Source organism: Entelurus aequoreus, linkage group LG01 (assembly GCF_033978785.1).
Source record: "Entelurus aequoreus isolate RoL-2023_Sb linkage group LG01, RoL_Eaeq_v1.1, whole genome shotgun sequence".
Lineage (NCBI taxonomy): Eukaryota > Metazoa > Chordata > Actinopteri > Syngnathiformes > Syngnathidae > Entelurus > Entelurus aequoreus.
In genome coordinates, this window is record NC_084731.1 from 20,337,905 (window position 1) to 20,355,919 (window position 18,015).

The 18,015-nt window shown below is 37.5% G+C and overlaps 1 protein-coding gene and 1 long non-coding RNA gene across 11 annotated transcripts in view; one reads left to right on the forward strand and one right to left on the reverse strand.

Moving 5' to 3' along the window:
• LOC133649002 (uncharacterized) overlaps positions 1 to 9,024 on the reverse strand; it is an 18,269-nt gene extending 9,245 nt beyond the window's left edge. Inside the window, exons 1-3 of one of the 3 annotated variants that reach the window (XR_009825969.1) lie at positions 8,762 to 9,024; positions 4,661 to 4,786; positions 161 to 272 (exon numbers count right to left, since the gene is read on the reverse strand). This is a non-coding gene — a long non-coding RNA (uncharacterized LOC133649002). Of the gene's footprint in view, positions 1 to 160; positions 273 to 4,660; positions 4,787 to 4,898; positions 5,235 to 8,585 lie in introns of those variants that run through there. The other 2 variants (XR_009825968.1, XR_009825970.1) reach the window with 2 other exon arrangements.
• LOC133648971 (band 4.1-like protein 1) overlaps positions 8,320 to 18,015 on the forward strand; it is a 169,753-nt gene continuing 160,057 nt past the window's right edge. For 2 of the 8 annotated variants that reach the window (XM_062045601.1, XM_062045583.1), the window contains exons 1-2: positions 8,320 to 8,680; positions 8,773 to 8,920. The gene's annotated coding sequence lies outside the window, so the exon portion shown is untranslated. The remainder of the gene's footprint in view (positions 8,681 to 8,772; positions 8,921 to 18,015) is intronic. The other 6 variants (XM_062045592.1, XM_062045609.1, XM_062045618.1 and 3 more) reach the window with 6 other exon arrangements.

Here is an 18,015-nt window from a genome sequence, read left to right on the forward strand (position 1 = left end):
CAGAGGACAAGGCACGAGAAAAGCAGGGGACAGCCAGACCCCAAGCCAGCGAGAGACCACACCCCACACGGGCAGAAAGGCTCTACTGTTCCAACATCAATTCATGATGAAAATGAAAACCCCTTATTTGTAACTCCCATTTCACAGACATCATTATTACCTGTCTGCCTGATGCTGTCAGAGGAGACGTGCTGTAGGGAGTCAGGGCCTTGTGACAGCCGCTGAGCAGATCGGGGAGGAATTTTGACAAGAACTCAGGTATGCTGTATGCCCTGTCAGATATGGAAACATATTTGGGGGGGAATTAATGACAGTGTGTAATTTTTATTCCTACACCACAAGGGGTCTATCTGTGCACAAACAACTACAATCTCATCCTAATATTGACTCACTCTTGTCATGAAATATCTCCCATCATGGGCTTCTAGTATTCTCTGGCAAACAGTCAAACATTAACTTTTCATTGTTTGGACAAAGTCTTATGGAATACACTTTTATCTGCAATTTACAGTGCATCCGGAAAGTATCCACAGGGCTTCACTTTTTCCACTTTTTGTTATCAGACCTTTAAAAAAAAAAAATAAAATTAGGGGTATTTTATTTGAACTAAGCAAAATTATCTGCCAAAAAAAAAAAAAATGTGGCTTGCCAAGACTTTCCAAAACAAGTAAAATTAGCTAACCTCAATGAACCCGAAAATACCTTAAAATAAGTATATTCTCACTAATAACAAGTGCACTTTTCTTGGTAGAAAAACAAAAGAGACTTTTTTGCTCAATATGTTGAAAAATATTCTTAAATGAAGTAAATGCTAGTGCCATTATCTTGACATAATGATATGCGCTCTGCATTACATTTCTTGAAACAAGCAAACTTATACTAAAATCGAATTTATTGTTCTTAATGGAAAGGCAACAAGGCAACCGCTTGTTACTCTCGGGGTCTACTAGCCGCTCAGGCAAATCATATTGTCTAAAAATGCATTTTTCCATCGATAACATGACATCATCGCGCCAAGTGCGTGCTCTTTCAGTCAATTCGTGCACATATATACAACCTGGCCCCCGGCCAAAACATTTTTAATTGTAATTTTGAGGAATTTACCTGAATGTGCATGAACTATTTCTGTTCAAAATTGTTAGAAATGTTAAATGTTTAAATATTAACTGTCAGTTTACTGTACTGTGCCAACTGTACTACTATATGAGTACGTATTTTCTATTGTTTCATTGAAAATAAAACAGTTGTTTTAATTATGAGACACAATTGTGTCAAAATCATGATTTTTTTTTTTCATGCTTGAAATAAATAATTACTTTAAAAAAGTAGTTTTATACTTGTGAGTGTTGATGACACAGCTTTGCAACACTTGATATTCTAGTTTCAAGCATATTTTACTCAATATAGGTCATCAAATCTCAGCAACAAGCTGTAATATCTTACTGAGATCATTTAGGACCAAAACACTTAAAACAATTAAAACACTCTTAACATAAAATCTGCTTAGTGAGAAGAATTATCTTATCAGACAGAAAATAAGCAAATATCACCCTTTTTTGAGATATTTAATCTTACTTAGATTTCAGTTTTTGCAGTGCAGCCCGAAACGCATGTGTCAGAAACAGATGCGGAAGCAAGATTCTTAGAACAAAGTTCTGCATAAAAGTGATAATATATCATATTGTAGGTGTTTATTGGCGCGTTCACACGCATCTAGTTTTTAATAATTTGCAAAAATTTCTAAAAAACAAAACAAAACTTTTTAACATTGTCAGTATGGGGTATTGTGTCTAGAATTTTGAGGACAAAAATGAATTCATTCCATTTTGAAATAATGTAACGTAACAAAATGTGGAAAAGTGAAGCGCCGTGAATACTTCCTTTTTATTGTCACTTGATGTCAACAAAGAAAATGAGTCGCTCGTCTTTGTATTTGATTGAAAGTATGGAAGAGGAACTAAATTAGATTTTAGACAGCATTGTACGATATCAGCTTCTTGGCGAGAAGTCTGGAGGAAACCAGCCCGGTCCTTTAGCAAACATTATCGCTGATGTCAGTGTGTTCACTATAGGATGAGTCAGCAATGTTGTAGAGCAGGGGTTGGATACCCAAAATGCTGAAAGAGCCATATTGGACCAAAAATACAAAAAAAAAAATCTGTCTGGAGCCGCAAAAAATTAAAAGCCTTATATACGTGTTAAAATGAAGGCAACACATGATGTAAGTATCTATATTAGTTATATTAGCCTACTATCAAAATTACTTTTAAAAGTCTTATATGGAAGACAATACATGATGTGTCTACATTAGTTATTTTAGCCTACTATCAAAGGCTGATGCAAATCTTCGTTGACAAAAATGTTCTATTTTAATTTTTATTCTACACATTTTTGTAACATTGGAAATCATTAGTAAAACGGAGGCTTCTCACAGGATGAGATATCTTCTGGAATTTACTGTCTTAGAATGGCCAAAGGTATAGACGTGTGTGTCCAAGTTTAAAGGCCTACTGAAATGATTTTTTATTTATTTAAACGGGAATAGCAGATCCATTCTATGTGTCATACTTGATCATTTCGCGATATTGCCATATTTTTGCTAAAAGGATTTAGTAGAGAAAATCGACGATAAAGTTCGCAACTTTTGCTCGCTGATAAAAAAAAGCTTTGCCTGTACCGGAAGTAGCGTGACGTCACAGGAGCTAGTATTCCTCACAATTCCCCATTGTTTACAATGGAGCGAGAGAGATTCGGACCGAGAAAGTGACGATTACCCCATTAATTTGAGCGAGGATGAAAGATTCGTAGATGAGGAACGTTACAGTGAAGGACTTGAGAGGCAGTGATGGACGTATCTTTTTTCGCTCTGACTGTAACTTAGGTACAAGCTGGCTCATTGGATTCCACACTCTCCTTTTTATATTGTGGATCACGGATTTGTATTTTAAACCACCTCGGATACTATATCCTCTTGAAAATGAGAGTCGAGAACGCGAAATGGACATTCAGTGCCTTTTATCTCCACGACAATACATCGGCGAAATGCTTTAGCTACGAGCTAACGTGATAGCATCGTGCTTTAACTGCATATAGAAACAAAAAAAATAAACCCCTGACTGGAAGGATAGATAGAAAATCAACAATACTATTAAACCGTGAACATGTAAATACACGGTTAATGCTTTCCAGGCTGGTGAAGGTTAACAATGCTGTGCTAACGACGCCATTGAAGCTAACTTAGCAACCGGACCGCACAGAGCTATGCTAAAAACATTAGCTCTCCACCTACGCCAGCCAGCCCTCATCTGCTCATCAACACCCGTGCTCACCTGCGTTCCAGCGATCGGCAGAAGGACGAAGGACTTCACCCGATGCGTTTGGCGGCCCGGAGACGTAGGAAGTCAAGGTGAGGTCGGCGGCTAGTGCGTCTGCATACCAACAAAGTCCTCCTGGTTGTGTTGCTGTAGTCCGCTGCTAATACACCGATCCCACCTACGACTGTCTTCTTTGCAGCCTTCATTGTTCATTAAATTGCAAAAGATGTCCAGAATACTGTGGAATTATGAAATGAAAACAGAGCTTTTTGTATAGGATTCTACGGGGTACCATAACTTCCGTTACTCTGACTTCGTCACGCGCATACGTCATCATACCGCGACGTTTCAGCCGGATATTTCCCGGGAAATTTTAAATGTCACTTTATAAGTTAACCCGGCCGTATTGGCATGTGTTGCAATGTTAAGATTTCATCATTGATATATAAACTATCAGACTGCGTGGTCGGTAGTAGTGGCTTTCAGTAGGCCTTTAAGGAAACCGCAGGCTGTTAATGGATTTATTACAATCTTTGCAAGCTGGGTAACGTTTGCTGTGGTCTGGAACAACGTGACACACAAACAACAGAAATACAGCCAATATTACATGCAAATACAAATTAAATAGACAGAGGACATAAGTAAAGGAAATTAAATGAGCTCAAATATACCTACAAACGAGGCATATTGATGCAATATGTACATACAGCTAGTCTATTTAGCATGTTAGCACCAATTAGCTTGCTGTCATGCACTAACCAAATAAGCCTGATTAGCACTCCAACAAGTCAATAACATTAACAAAGCTCACCTTTTGTGCGTTCACGCACAGTATAAAAAGTTTGGTGGACAAAATAAGACAAGGCAGGAGTCTTTCTGTGGCACTGTAGGAGATAGTTGTACACGTAAACACACTACGGTGAGTCCAAGGACCGCTGAAATTAGAAGGACGAAACGGTGCTCGCCAAATACTCTCATCAGTGAAGCATTTTTAATATAAACAATTAAGAAGGATTTGGTCATGTTTGTCCTCCAATGGAAACCATAGTAAAACAAAAAAACAATTTTTTTTCACACATCTTTGAAAAAGCTCCAGGGAGCCACTAGAGCCGCAGGTTGCTGACCCCCCGTTGTAGAACTTCAACTCGTTAGGTTAGAATGAAAGAACAATCAAATACAAATACCAGGATTTGAGTGACATGAGAGCTCTTAGTTTTCTATTTTGGTTGAAAATATTCCAATTTCCTAGTAAAAAATGACCACTTATGTAACTTAGTAGACATTCATCCTAATGATCTGGTGTGTACATTTTGTGCAGCACAATGGGGATGTGATGGACTAATTACCAATGTATTGCCACATTGCTGGGTGGGGTCTGCATGTTTTGTACGCTTCATTATTTGCGATTCAGGCCCAACTGTCTGCTCGTCTTCCACCAGCCACTGTTTCCATGCCCACGCTCCGTGTGCCTGCTGAGATGAGAGGTGACCTGAATTAAGTAATTATGATCTGTTCCAATTAAAAAACAATGATTGGATGCAGCTTGGGCAGAGAACATGCCATTGCTTCTTGTTGAGTATTCACCTGACACTGATGTAGTTGCTGATGCCAGTAGAACTTTTGTGAACTCGTACACAGGCGACAGAATATTTTTTGTGATTTGTTATGATTCTATTAGGAATAGTGTCAACTATAACCCTCATTATAATACTGTCAAGGCGCTTTGAGTACCTTGAAGGTAGAAAAGCGCTATACAAGTATAACCCATTTATTATTTATTTATTTATTATGTGCACATCGTTATTAATGAATGACAAGTTACTTCATATGAGATTTTACTAGCCCATCCCTGCTCTGGTACTGACCAGAATTTAAATGACAAATTTCCCACAGCCTCTTATTGTCTCCCTTAGAGCGCAGTGTTAGTGCTGGGCTTGTAAACAATTGTACTAGGCTTGAATCCCGTCAAGTGTATATGTATGTGTATATATACAGTACAGGCCAAAAGTTTGGACACACCTTCTCATTTCAATGTGTTTTCTTTATTTTCGTGACTATTTACATTGTAGATTGTCACTGAAGGCATCAAAACTATGACACCTGTGAAGTGAAAAACCCTTTCAGGTGACTACCTCTTGAAGCTCGTCGAGAGAATGCCAAGAGTGTGCGGAAAAAGTAATCAGAGCAAAGGGTGGCTATTTTGAAGACGCCAGAATATAAAACATGTTTTCAGGTATTTCACCATTTTTTGTTAAGTACATAACACCACATGTGTTTATTCATAGTTTTGATGCCTTCAGTGACAATCTACAATGTAAATAGTCATGAAAATAAAGAAAACCCATTGAATGAGAGGGTGTGTCCAAACTTTTGGCCTGTACTGTATGTATTTGTGTGTATATATATATATATATATATATATATATATATATATATATATATATATATATATATATATATATATATATATATATATATATATATATACACAATTTTATATATATATATATATACTCATGTATATGTACACCCTATTTTTACACATTCTATATATATATATATATATATATATATATATATATATGTATATATATATATATATATATATATGTATATATATATATATGTATATATATATATATATATATATATATGTATAATGTATATATATAGGGTGTACATATACACACAATTATATATATATATGTATAATGTATATATATAGGGTGTACATATACACACAATTTTATATATATATACACATGTATATGTACACATGTATATGTACACCCTATATATACATTTATATATATATATATATATATATATATATATATATAAATAATGTATATATAGGGTGTACTTATACTTGTGTATATATATATAAAATTGTGTGTGTATAATATATATATATATATATATATATATATATATATATATATATATATACTGTGTATATATATATATATATATATATATATATATATATATATATATATATATACTGTGTATATATATATATATATATATATATACTGTGTATATATATATATGTATATATATATATATATATACACACAGTCGTGGTCAAAAGTTTACTGCAATAAGGCGCTTTTGGTAGCCATCCACAAGCTTCTGGTTGAATTTTTGACCACTCCTCTTGACAAAATTGGTGCAGTTCAGCTAAATGTGTTGGTTTCCTGACATGGACTTGTTTCTTCAGCATTGTCCACCCATTTAAGTCAGGACTTTGGGACAGCCATTCTAAAACCTTAATTCTAGCCTGACTTAGCCATTCCTTTACCACTTTTGACGTGTGTTTGGGGTCATTGTCCTGTTGGAACACACAACTGCGCCCAAGACCCAACCTCCGGCCTGATGATTTTAGGTTGTCCTGAAGAATTTGGAGGTAATCCTCCTTTTTCATTGTCCCATTTAAAGCACCAGTTCCATTGGCAGCAAAACAGGCCCATAGCATAATACTACCACCACCATGCTTGACGGTAGGCTGGGTGTTCTTGGGATTAAAGGCCACACCTTTTCTCCTCCAAACATATTGCTGGGTATTGTGGCCAAACAGCTCAATTTTTGTTTCATCTGACATCACATGGACAAAAAAATAAGACCTTCTGGAGGAAAGTTCTGTGGTCTTGGGCGCAGTTGGGTGTTCCAACAGGACAATGACCCCAAACACACGTCAAAAGTGGTGAAGGAATGGCTAAATCAGGCTAGAATTAAGGTTTTAGAACGGCCTTCCCAAAGACCTGACTTAAACGTGTGGACAATGCTGAAGAAACAAGTCCATGTCAGAAAACAACACATTTAGCTGAACTGCACCAATTTTGTCAAGAGGAGTGGTCAACAATTCAACCAGAAGCTTGTGGATGGCTACCAAAAGCGCCTTATTGCAGTGAAACTTGCCAAGGGACATGTAAGCAAATATTAACATTGCTGTATGTATACTTTTGACCCAGCAGATTTGCTCACATTTTCAGTAGACCCATAATCAATTCATAAAAGAACCAAAATTCATGAATGTTTTTTTTTTGTGACCAACAAGTATGTGCTCCAATCACTCTATCACAAAAAAATAAGAGTTGTAGAAATGATTGGAAACCCAATACAGCCATGACATTATGTTCTTTACAAGTGTATGTAAACTTTTGATCGCGACTACATAAATATATTACAAACCCCGTTTCCATATGCGTTGGGAAATTGTGTATCATGTAAATATAAATGGAATACAATGATTTGCAAATCATTTTCAACCCATATTCAAGTTGAAAAGCCAGCATGTGTGATGGTATGGGGGTGTATTAGTGCCTAAGACATGGGTAACTTACACATCTGTGAAGGCGCCATTAATGCTGAAAGGTACATACAGGTTTTGGAGCACCATATGTTGCCATCCAAGCAACGTTACCATGGACGCCCCTGCTTATTTCAGCAAGACAATGCCAAGCCACGTGTTACATCAGCGTGGCTTCATAGTAAAAGAGTGCGGGTACTAGACTGGCCTGCCTGTAGTCCAGACCTGTCTCCCATTGAAAATGTGTGGCGCATTATGAAGCCTAAAATACCACAACGGAGACCGCCGGACTGTTGAACAACTTAAGCTGTACATCAAGCAAGAATGGGAAAGAATTCCACCTGAGAAGCTTAAAAAATGTGTCTCCTCAGTTCCCAAACGTTTACTGAGTGTTGTTAAAAGGAAAGGCCATGTAACACAGTGGTGAACATGCCCTTTCCCAACTACTTTGGTACGTGTTGCAGCCATGAAATTCTAAGTTAATTATTATTTGCAAAAAAAAAAAAAGTTTATGAGTTTGAACATCAAATATCTTGTCTTTGTAGTGCATTCAAATGAATATGGGTTGAAAAGGATTTGCAACTCATTGTATTCTTTTTATTTACATCTAACACAATTTCCCAACTCATATGGAAACGGGGTTTGTATCTTTAACTCTCTTTCAAATTCTTCCCTTTTTTTACCCACCAGAAAAAGTAACAATATGTTTAAAATCAATCCAAAACGTGCAATTTTGTGAAAATAAGAGAACTGATAAATATCGATCTAGTATCGACTAATATCAATACCCCCCCTCGGTCTCGACGCCGGTCGCTATTTGTATCGACCCGCCCACCCTCGACGTGAGACTCAGTGACGCAATGAAGGCGAAAGTGCTGACGACATAGCGCGAAATTAAACAGCAGCCCTTTTGATGTAGTTTGGGAATATTTTCCAATAAAAAAAGAGGGCCAACTTACGTAAAATGTGACGGCTGAGTAAAAAAAAAATTAGAAAAATTAAAAATATCGATGTGAAAACGGGAGGGACGACGGCAGCTCGTTTGAATGAAAATGTGAGTATTTCCTGGTGGGAAGATGGAGGTCTCTATCCAAAAAAGGAGGCATTGTGTGCACATATATATGTCTTTTTTTACCTCTTTGACAGCGTCCCTCCCTCTTTTTCTCTCCTCCTCCGCTCCCTCTCTCATGTGAACCGGCAAAACACACACACACTTTCTGTCATACCGGGGGAATAAAGGCGGAGGATTGACTCAAACACCGACGCTGCCCTCCTGGATGTCTCATCTAACACGGTACGTTGGCTAATATCCCTTCCTTTTTTTTGGTCCTTTTTGAATGTCAAATCTCTAGTTTGAACGTCAGTCCTTCCTATTCCCGAACAATTGCGGTGTTTTGTTGTGTTGTGTCGCGTTGCTAATGAATAAAAATGGCTACGCTGCTTTTTGGCCATAGTGGGTGACGTCACTGACATGTATGGACTTTTTTAATAAGGAGAGGAGGAATGACATAGTGGAAGGATTTTTTTATGTATTTGTGGCGGTTAAGTGCATGAAAAGGCGCAAATTGGAGCGTCTTACTTGTGTGTTGTCATTGCTCATTCTTGGCTGCTTATGTCACAAGTTGTGTGCAAGCCTCACTGATCAGCTGTTTCAGTGTGTGCCCAAGCCTGTCAAACACACCCACTTGTAATTACACGCACACACACACCCACACACCCACACACACACACACTGCAACAGGGAAATATAACCTGCACACTGTAGAGACCAACATTTCACAGGGGAAAATGCATTGACTGTTTTCCCCCTAGCATGCTGCGACAGGTACATGTGTGACATGCAAGCACTTGAGTCCGGGGTAGGATTTTGTGCCTAAGGTTTATCGTTTAGGTTCGTTTCGAACGACATGATACGCAACCGTTTCCAAATTGTCTCTTCAACGTGTTCGAAAAGGAGTAGGGCGAAGCAAAGCTTATTTGTAATCCTACCTCTTTTCCATTTCATAGCAATTACTAGCACGTTCGATTCACTTCCTGTTCTCAATTTGTACAGTTCGCCGCATAAGTAATAAAGTTATCTGAATAAAGTATTAAAGGCCTACTGAAATGAATTTTTTTTATTTAAACGGGGATAGCAGATCTATTCTATGTGTCATACTTGATCATTTCGCGATATTGCAATATTTTTGCTGAAAGGATTTAGTATAGAACAACGACGATAAAGATCGCAACTTTTGGTATCTGATAAAAAAAATAATATTGTTTGGGAAATGACCAAAAATTCAATGGTCAAATCAACGTCAGAACCCGACGTTGATTAAACGGCGTCAAAAAGTATGTTGTTTCAACGTTGTATTTGTGTTGTAGAATATTGGTTTCAATGGTCAAATCAAGGTAAGAACCCGACGTTGATTAAACGTCGTCAAAAAGTATGTTGTTTGTATTGTAGAATAATGTACACTCGTAGTTTGATTTGTATTGTTGTTTGTATTGTAGAATATTGTTTGGGAAATGACCAAAAATTCAATGGTCAAATCAACGTCAGAACCCGACGTTGATTAAACGGCGTCAAAAAGTATGTTGTTTCAACGTTGTATTTGTGTTGTAGAATATTGATTTCAATGGTCAAATCAATGTCAGAACCCGACGTTGATTAAACGTCGTCAAAAAGTATGTTGTTTCAACGTTGCATTTGTGTTGTATAATATTGGTTTCAATTGTCAAATCAATGTCAGAACCCGACGTTGATTAAACGTCGTCAAAAAGTATGTTGTTTCAACGTTGTATTTGTGTTGTTGGTTTCAATGGTCAAATCAAGGTCAGAACACGACGTTGATTAAACATTGTCAAAATGTATGTTGTTTCAACGTTGTATTTGTGTTGTAGAATATTGGTTTCAATGGTCAAATCAAGGTCAGAACCCGACATTGACTAAACGTTGTCAAAAAGTATGTTGTTTCAACGTTGTAGAATCTTGGTTTCAATGGTCAAAACAAGGTCAGAACCCAACATTGATTAAACGTAGTCAAAAAGCATGTTGTTTCAACGTTGTATTTGTGTTGTAGAATATTGGTTGGGAAATGACCAAAAATTCAATGGTCAAATCAAGGTCAGAACCCAACATTGATTAACCGTCGTCAAAAAGTATGTTGTTTCAACGTTGTAATTGTGTTGTAGAATATTGGTTGGTCATTTAGAATATTAGTTGGGAAATGACCAAAGATTCAATGATCAAATCAACGTCAGAAACCCGACGTTGATTAAACGGCGTCAAAAAGCATGTTGTTTCAACGTTGTATTTGTGTTGTAGAATATTGGTTTCAATGGTCAAATCAACGTCACAGCCTGACATTGAATAAACGTCGTCAAAAAGTATGTTGTTTGTATTGTAGAATAATGTAGATTTGTATTGTGATTTGTATTGATGTTTGTTGTTCGACGTCCATTGCACCGGTCGCCCTCCAAGGTTTCTCATTGTCATCCCATTGGGTTGAGTTTTTTCTTGCCCTGATGTGGGATCTGAGCCGAGGATGTCGTTGTGGCTTGTGCAGCCCTTTGAGCCACTCGTGATTTAGGGCTATATAAGTAAACATTGATTGATTGATTGATTGTGTCGTAGAATATTGGTGGCAGTAATGACAATATCAAACAAACAGAAGAAGTCTGCAGCTAAAGTCATAGAGAAGTTTTGGAAGCGCAAACATTATGACCTGAGTGGTGAAGCTTTATTTTCATTTGCACTTTATATTTATTTATATTTATTTATATATAAACATTCATTATTACTTTTTTGTCCTTTATTTAGGCACAACATATTTGTATGTACATTCATTTTTCGTGAGTAACTTCTGTTAAATAAATAATAATCTTTCTGTTTAATATCATTTGACAAGGTAAACAAATAGTAGGTTGATATTATTATTGAACACAAAATCAAGAGTAGGATTACTAATTTAGTATTGATATTCCCTTCTGTAGTGGAAAAGCTGGACACCAAGGTCCGTAAGGTTAAGAAACCCTGGCATAGATGACACGTTCTTTGCCGCACTTAATTTAGGGGAACATGGCTAGAATGTATCAAAAAAATGCATTATCAGGATATTGTTTATGTCTCGCAACCGCAGACCATATGGCTGTCTGGGGGTCATTTTTCGGCAAACATACCATTTAAATAAAATAAAAAGACAACTGGCTGTTTTTTTTCTTCAAACATAAATAATTTCTAAGTGTATTAGATTTTTTTACACAAAAAATAAATGGCCCCGTTGATTTTTCAGTGTAAAACCTTGCTGGAATAAGTTTAGACAACCCCGGTCCATTGGTTGTATCTTATCACTTTAGCTCTTTTAAGGGTTATCTTATCTCACCGTGTTGTTGTTACGCGACATCACATCACAAAAGATACACACGCATGTGTGCACGCACACACAGGCTTGCCTCATCTACATGCATTCAACTCGGGGATTAAAAGGCCAAGAAACCTCACACATGTCCTCTGTGCGCTTGCCTTGTAGCTGGCTTTAACCTTTTTCCAAGCCCCGGTACCTTACACAGTACCCCATACTGGGGGCTGCAAGGTTTGTCTGTGTTGCTGTGGTAATTGCTCAATATTACCAAACACGCCACATCTAACAAGAAGAACGTCAGCTCAAGTGTAATCTATTTGTAAGAAAACAGAACAAAATTCAAACCGCAAGCCTTTAAATGGGATGAGAAAAGGCCAACCGTCAGAAAAAAAGCATGTCATGAATAATTTCATAAATCAAAAAAAATAATGCGACAAACTTGGCCTTGCTTGGAAGCTAAAACACTTTGCCCTTCCAACAGTACAAGTATAATTTCTCCACTGCTGAAACTCACCGACCAAGCAGCATACATTTGTTATTTTTCAATAATGCAAGCAGCTTCAAAGTCTTGCATTTTACTTTGTTACCAAAATCCTCCTTGTAGACGTTGCAGATGCAGTGAAAAACTCGGTTTATTTTGGATATGTCTTGTTTTTTTCAAGCATTCACCCCACAGTTTAATAGGTTTAGGTTAACAGTGGCTTTCTACTGTTTCATTGTCAGTCTTGTCATTAGACATTTCATGTTGTGCATGAATTTGCAATTCAAACTGGCATAGATGAGGTTTCAAATGAGCTCCTATTTTGTCTACTCATGCACTCACAATATAGAACTTAACCTGGATTCTAATATTTCAGCATACGGTGGCTGTTACACAAAGCGATAGATGTACAGTATATTCATCAATGTTGGATGTAGGATTTCTGATAGTTGATGGTTGTGTGAGTTTAAAGTCCTTCAGAGTTTTCCCATGAATTGATTTACGTGGACCCGACTTAAACAAGTTGAAAAACTTATTCGGGTGTTACCATTTAGTGGTCAATTGTACGGAATATGTACTGAACTGTGCAATCTACTAATAAAAGTTTCAATCAATCAATCAATCAATCAATCAATCCCCCACAGTATAAAGCTCTTGAACCCTGGGCTTAAGAAAGAACGCTTGTGATACGCTGTAGGTTGACATGCTGCGATCCATTTGTACCGGAAAGTCGGAATTAGGGAGTTCCTAGTTGGAAGTTTTAACTGAAACGACCCCTCAGGTTGGAGTTCTTACTCGGAAAGTTGGAGAGTCCTCACTACCCCCAGGTTGGCTTTTAAAGAAGTCTGTTCTAAATGCGAATAATAATAGAAGCTTCTGTGATAGCCGTTACCAGGACTTCTGACTAGTTTTTGTCATACAAAATCAGCTGTATACCATGTATTGTTGGATGTTTATATATGGTATTGTTATTGTAGTATGAATTAAAATTTTTTCATGTGGTATATGCCTAATACATCGCTAGCAATGGCTTCTTTTAGTTTCCTCTTCATCCACCGTGTTTAAAGGTTGCTGAATGAGCACATATTTGTCCAAAAGTTGTTTCTATTCAGATAACAAGTGCAAGAATTGTTCCGTGGCCATCTTGATTTCCGACTTGGTAACTGGAACCCTCATTACTCCCTGTGACGTCATTCCCAGCTCTGTCTTGCAACTTTCAAGGTTAATGTAACGCACCATAAAGACAGGGTGTAGGCTCACCTTTGGTACAATTTGCAGCACATTGGGATATATAAATACAAATGTGATTGATCTCTAACACAGGCAACATACAATTACATCCGTGTAATGCAGTACTGTTCTATACGACGGAAAGACATTATTAAATGATTGCATCTCTGGGAATGTCGTAGCATTAAACCCCGATCTTATTGTTATGGTCAATGCAACAATCCATGTGTTAGATTTCATTAGCAGGGTTATCTAATGAAGTGCCAGATGAGTGCATATGGTTGTAGAATTGAGTGTGAATCTGATCTTTAATAGTGCTGACAGTGCAATAACAACCTTTTTTGCTGCTCAGTGGTCATGCGGTTGCTCCTCCTTGCCTGATCAAGGCTTTAGTCTTAGCACTGGTGTTCACTCGCTAGCGTTTCCTCTGACTGCACCATTCAGTCAGCTCACTTGATGTTTGGAGAGAGGAGGGGATGCTCTTTCATGATTTATTCTTTACCTCTGACTGATATCCGTCTTTCAGATGGGGCGGGGGCACATGGTAAAGAGTTCCCCGCAGCAGTAGCTCAGATACTCTGATGCTTTGCAGTGAGCCAGCAGGTTCTCCCTTTCTTTTTCTCACCCCCATTGTCATTTCTGTTGTGTATTTGGAGTCATCTCCCTGGCTCTCTTTTTGAGTGCTGCCTTTGAACAACACCCCAGACTCTCAGAGATGAGCGTTATCATGTTGTTGGCTGGCTTTGATGTGAGGTAACGATACCCAAAATCTTACTTCAGCCTTTCCACAGTGCCGCACAAGCTCCAACAGTGTTGGTTCATGTGGGGAAAGCGGATGGCTGATGCATCTTTTAGGTTGTTAATTCCCCTTCCGGTGCTATGCAAAAAAATGCTCATCTCACAATCTGCCATATTTGCGTACGTGTGCATGCAAATTTTGGATTTGAGCGATTAGACGGATGGTGTGTCTGATGAAGACAATACTAAATCAGTTTACATATGGCAGGGCTATTCAAATGGGGGGCCCTGTGACCAAAAATGACATTTTTGCAGGAAATTCCTTAAAACACTAGAAAAACTTTTACCACTGTAAACAAATTTGACTGATCCTTGCATTGACATTTTAACCTTGCTAGCATACTTAGAACACCGGGGTCCAAACGTGTGATTTACATAACTGAAAGGCTTTCCTCCAGTCAACCCTTTAAAGGAGACCTCGCATGCAAAACCTACTTTTCTTACCTATTGGTACCTGTTTTTTGTGTATTTGGGATCTGCATAAGTCCCGGAAATTTTAAATCAAACCATGGAGTATGGGTGTTACGATACACAAAAATTTCGGTTCGGTACGTACCTCGGTTTAGAGGTCACGGTTCGGTTCATTTTTGGTACAGTAAGAAAACAACAAAATATACACTACCGTTCAAAAGTTTGGGGTTACCCAAACAATTTTGTGGAATAGCCTTCATTTCTAAGAACAAGAATAGACTGTTGAGTTTCAGATGAAAGTTCTCTTTTTCTGGCCATTTTGAGCGTTTAATTGACCCCACAAATGTGATGCTCCAGAAACGCAATCTGCTCAAAGGAAGGTCAGTTTTGTAGCTTCTGTAACGAGCTAAACTGTTTCCAGATGTGTGAACATGATTGCACAAGGGTTTTCTAATCATCAATTAGCCTTCTGAGCCAATGAGCAAACACATTCTACCATTAGAACACTGGAGTGATAGTTGCTGGAAATGGGCCTCTATACACCTATGTAGATATTGCACCAAAAACCAGACATTTGCAGCTAGAATAGTCATTTACCACATTAGCAATGTATAGAGTGTATTTCTTTAAAGTTAAGACTAGTTTAAAGTTATCTTCATTGAAAAGTACAGTGCTTTTCCTTCAAAAATAAGGACATTTCAATATGACCCCAAGCTTTTGAACGGTAGTGTACATTTTTTGGTTATTTATTTACCAAATTTGTAAGCAATGGCTTTATCCTTTTAACATTGGGAACACTACAATAATTCTGCTTACGTTAATCAACATTAAATTGCCTCAAATTGTTGCTCAGATTAAATAAAATGACAAACATTTTCTTCTACATATAAAAAGTGCAACATTAAACAGTTTCAAGTCAACTCATCGTGCTTAATTTATTACGTTGGGAAGCCTGTAGTTGATTTATTATGTAAATGTTATATTTTTATCAACATGTGATAGCAGGGACCCTGCCATTCAAAACTAGGCTGCTGCATTACTAATGATTAATGTAACTATAGCTGAAAAAATGGTACAATGGCAATAGGAGAGACTATTCATCCCTGAACACCATGGAGTTCATGTAGGCTTAATGATGCAGTTACATTATTATATCAACTATCAGAGACAGAAACTCTTCATTTAACATAATGTCCTTTTTTTGCTGCTTCAACACAGCTCAATCAACACAGAAAAAAAGGTAAACTGAAATAACAGACAGACAGGGCTTTGCTGTCCGTAACACACACAGCGGAGGCGGCTACTTAATATGTTCGTGTGGAAACTCGTTCGGTACACCTCCGAACCGAAACCCCCGTACCGAAACGGTTTAATGCAAATACACGTACCGTTACACCCCTACCATGGAGGCATACCTGAGATATATATATAACGAATCTTGCCTTCCTTCATACTTTCCCCAAATGAGCTGTTTGGAATTTGCCCCATTTGCGATGTTTTCCACATTGGTGACATCAGCGGATATCTCCATATATGATAAAGTTTTACTCGAAGAGCTTTGCGCGAGTTCGGCATTATAGTCCGACAATGTCGTCAATAGGTTCCTTCTTTTTCTCTATCCTCTACTAGCTCGTACAGCCACATGAATCCTCCGCTGTTGCTATTTCTACTACAAAGTAGCGTATAGTTCTAACTAGGGTTGTCCCGATACCAATATTTTGGTACCGGTACCAAAATGTATTTAGATGCTTTTATACTTTTCAAAATAAAGGGGCCCACAAACAAATGTCATCATTGGCTTCATCTTAACAGAAAATGTTACGATACATTAAACATGTGTTTCTTACAGCACTCAAAGAAAATGTTTTTAAAATTGAAATAAACATTTAAAGTCATTAAACACACTGGGCTTTTCTTATTGCACTCATACACAATTGTAAATTGTTCTTTATTACATAGAGCCTGACATAATCTTGGATTAGGTTAGAATATAATTTAAAGCTTTATTGACATTGTATTAAATGCTTAATGATTTATGTTTGTCACTCTTGGTCTGTGCTTTAAGACAAATCGAATCATTACTAAATACTAAAAAACAATACAGCTAAAATTACACAGCTAAGACATGTAGCAGGTAAAAGACACATTGTAGGAATTTTAACAAAATTCAGTCTTTTCACAAGCATTAGTTTGCGCTACATGGGCGGTTTGGACTACGCTAATAATTGTCAACAAGCCGCATGTGTGCGCCTCTACGTATGTGTATGTGGACAGCAGGGGAGCTAACTATATTACCTTTAAAGTCCTGGCCTGTGCAGGTCTGGATTATTGTTCTTTAACTGTTTACCTACACTCACTATTAATGTGCCTCGGCTCTGTAGGTCACCGCCGCACGGCAGCACGTGGATGAAGAAAAAAAGTACTAGTATTTTTTAAACACAGTATATTATCGTTTAGAATTCATTAGTACCCCGGTACTTTATTAGTACCGTTATAACGTATAACCCTAGTTCTAACTACCGTATTTTTCGGACTATAAGTCGCAGTTTTTTTCCATAGTTTAGGGGTGCGACTTATACTCTGGAGCGACTTATGTGTGAAATTATTAGCACATTACCGTAAAATATCAAATAATATTATTTAGCTCATTCACGTAAGAGACTAGACGTATAAGATTTCATGGGATTTAGCGATTAGGAGTGACAGATTGTTTGGTAAACGTATAGCATGATCTATATGTTATAGTTATTTGAATGAGTCTTACCATAATATGTTACGTTAACATACAAGGCACGTTCTCAGTTGGTTATTTATGCGTCATATAACGTACACTTATTCAGCCTGTTGTTCACTATTCTTTATTTATTTTAAATTGCCTTTCAAATGTCTATTCTTGGTGTTGGGTTTTATCAAATAAATTTCCCCAAAAAATGCGACTTATACTCCAGTGCGACTTATATATGTTTTTTTCCTTCTTTATTATGCATTTTCGGGCGGTGCGCCTTATACTCCGGTGCGCCTTATACTCCGAAAAATACGGTAAGAGCTAAAAACTACAACACGGGGTGGAGACGCAGTCGAAGTGGAGGCATGCAAATAAGAGCGCCCACAAAATGGCCCATC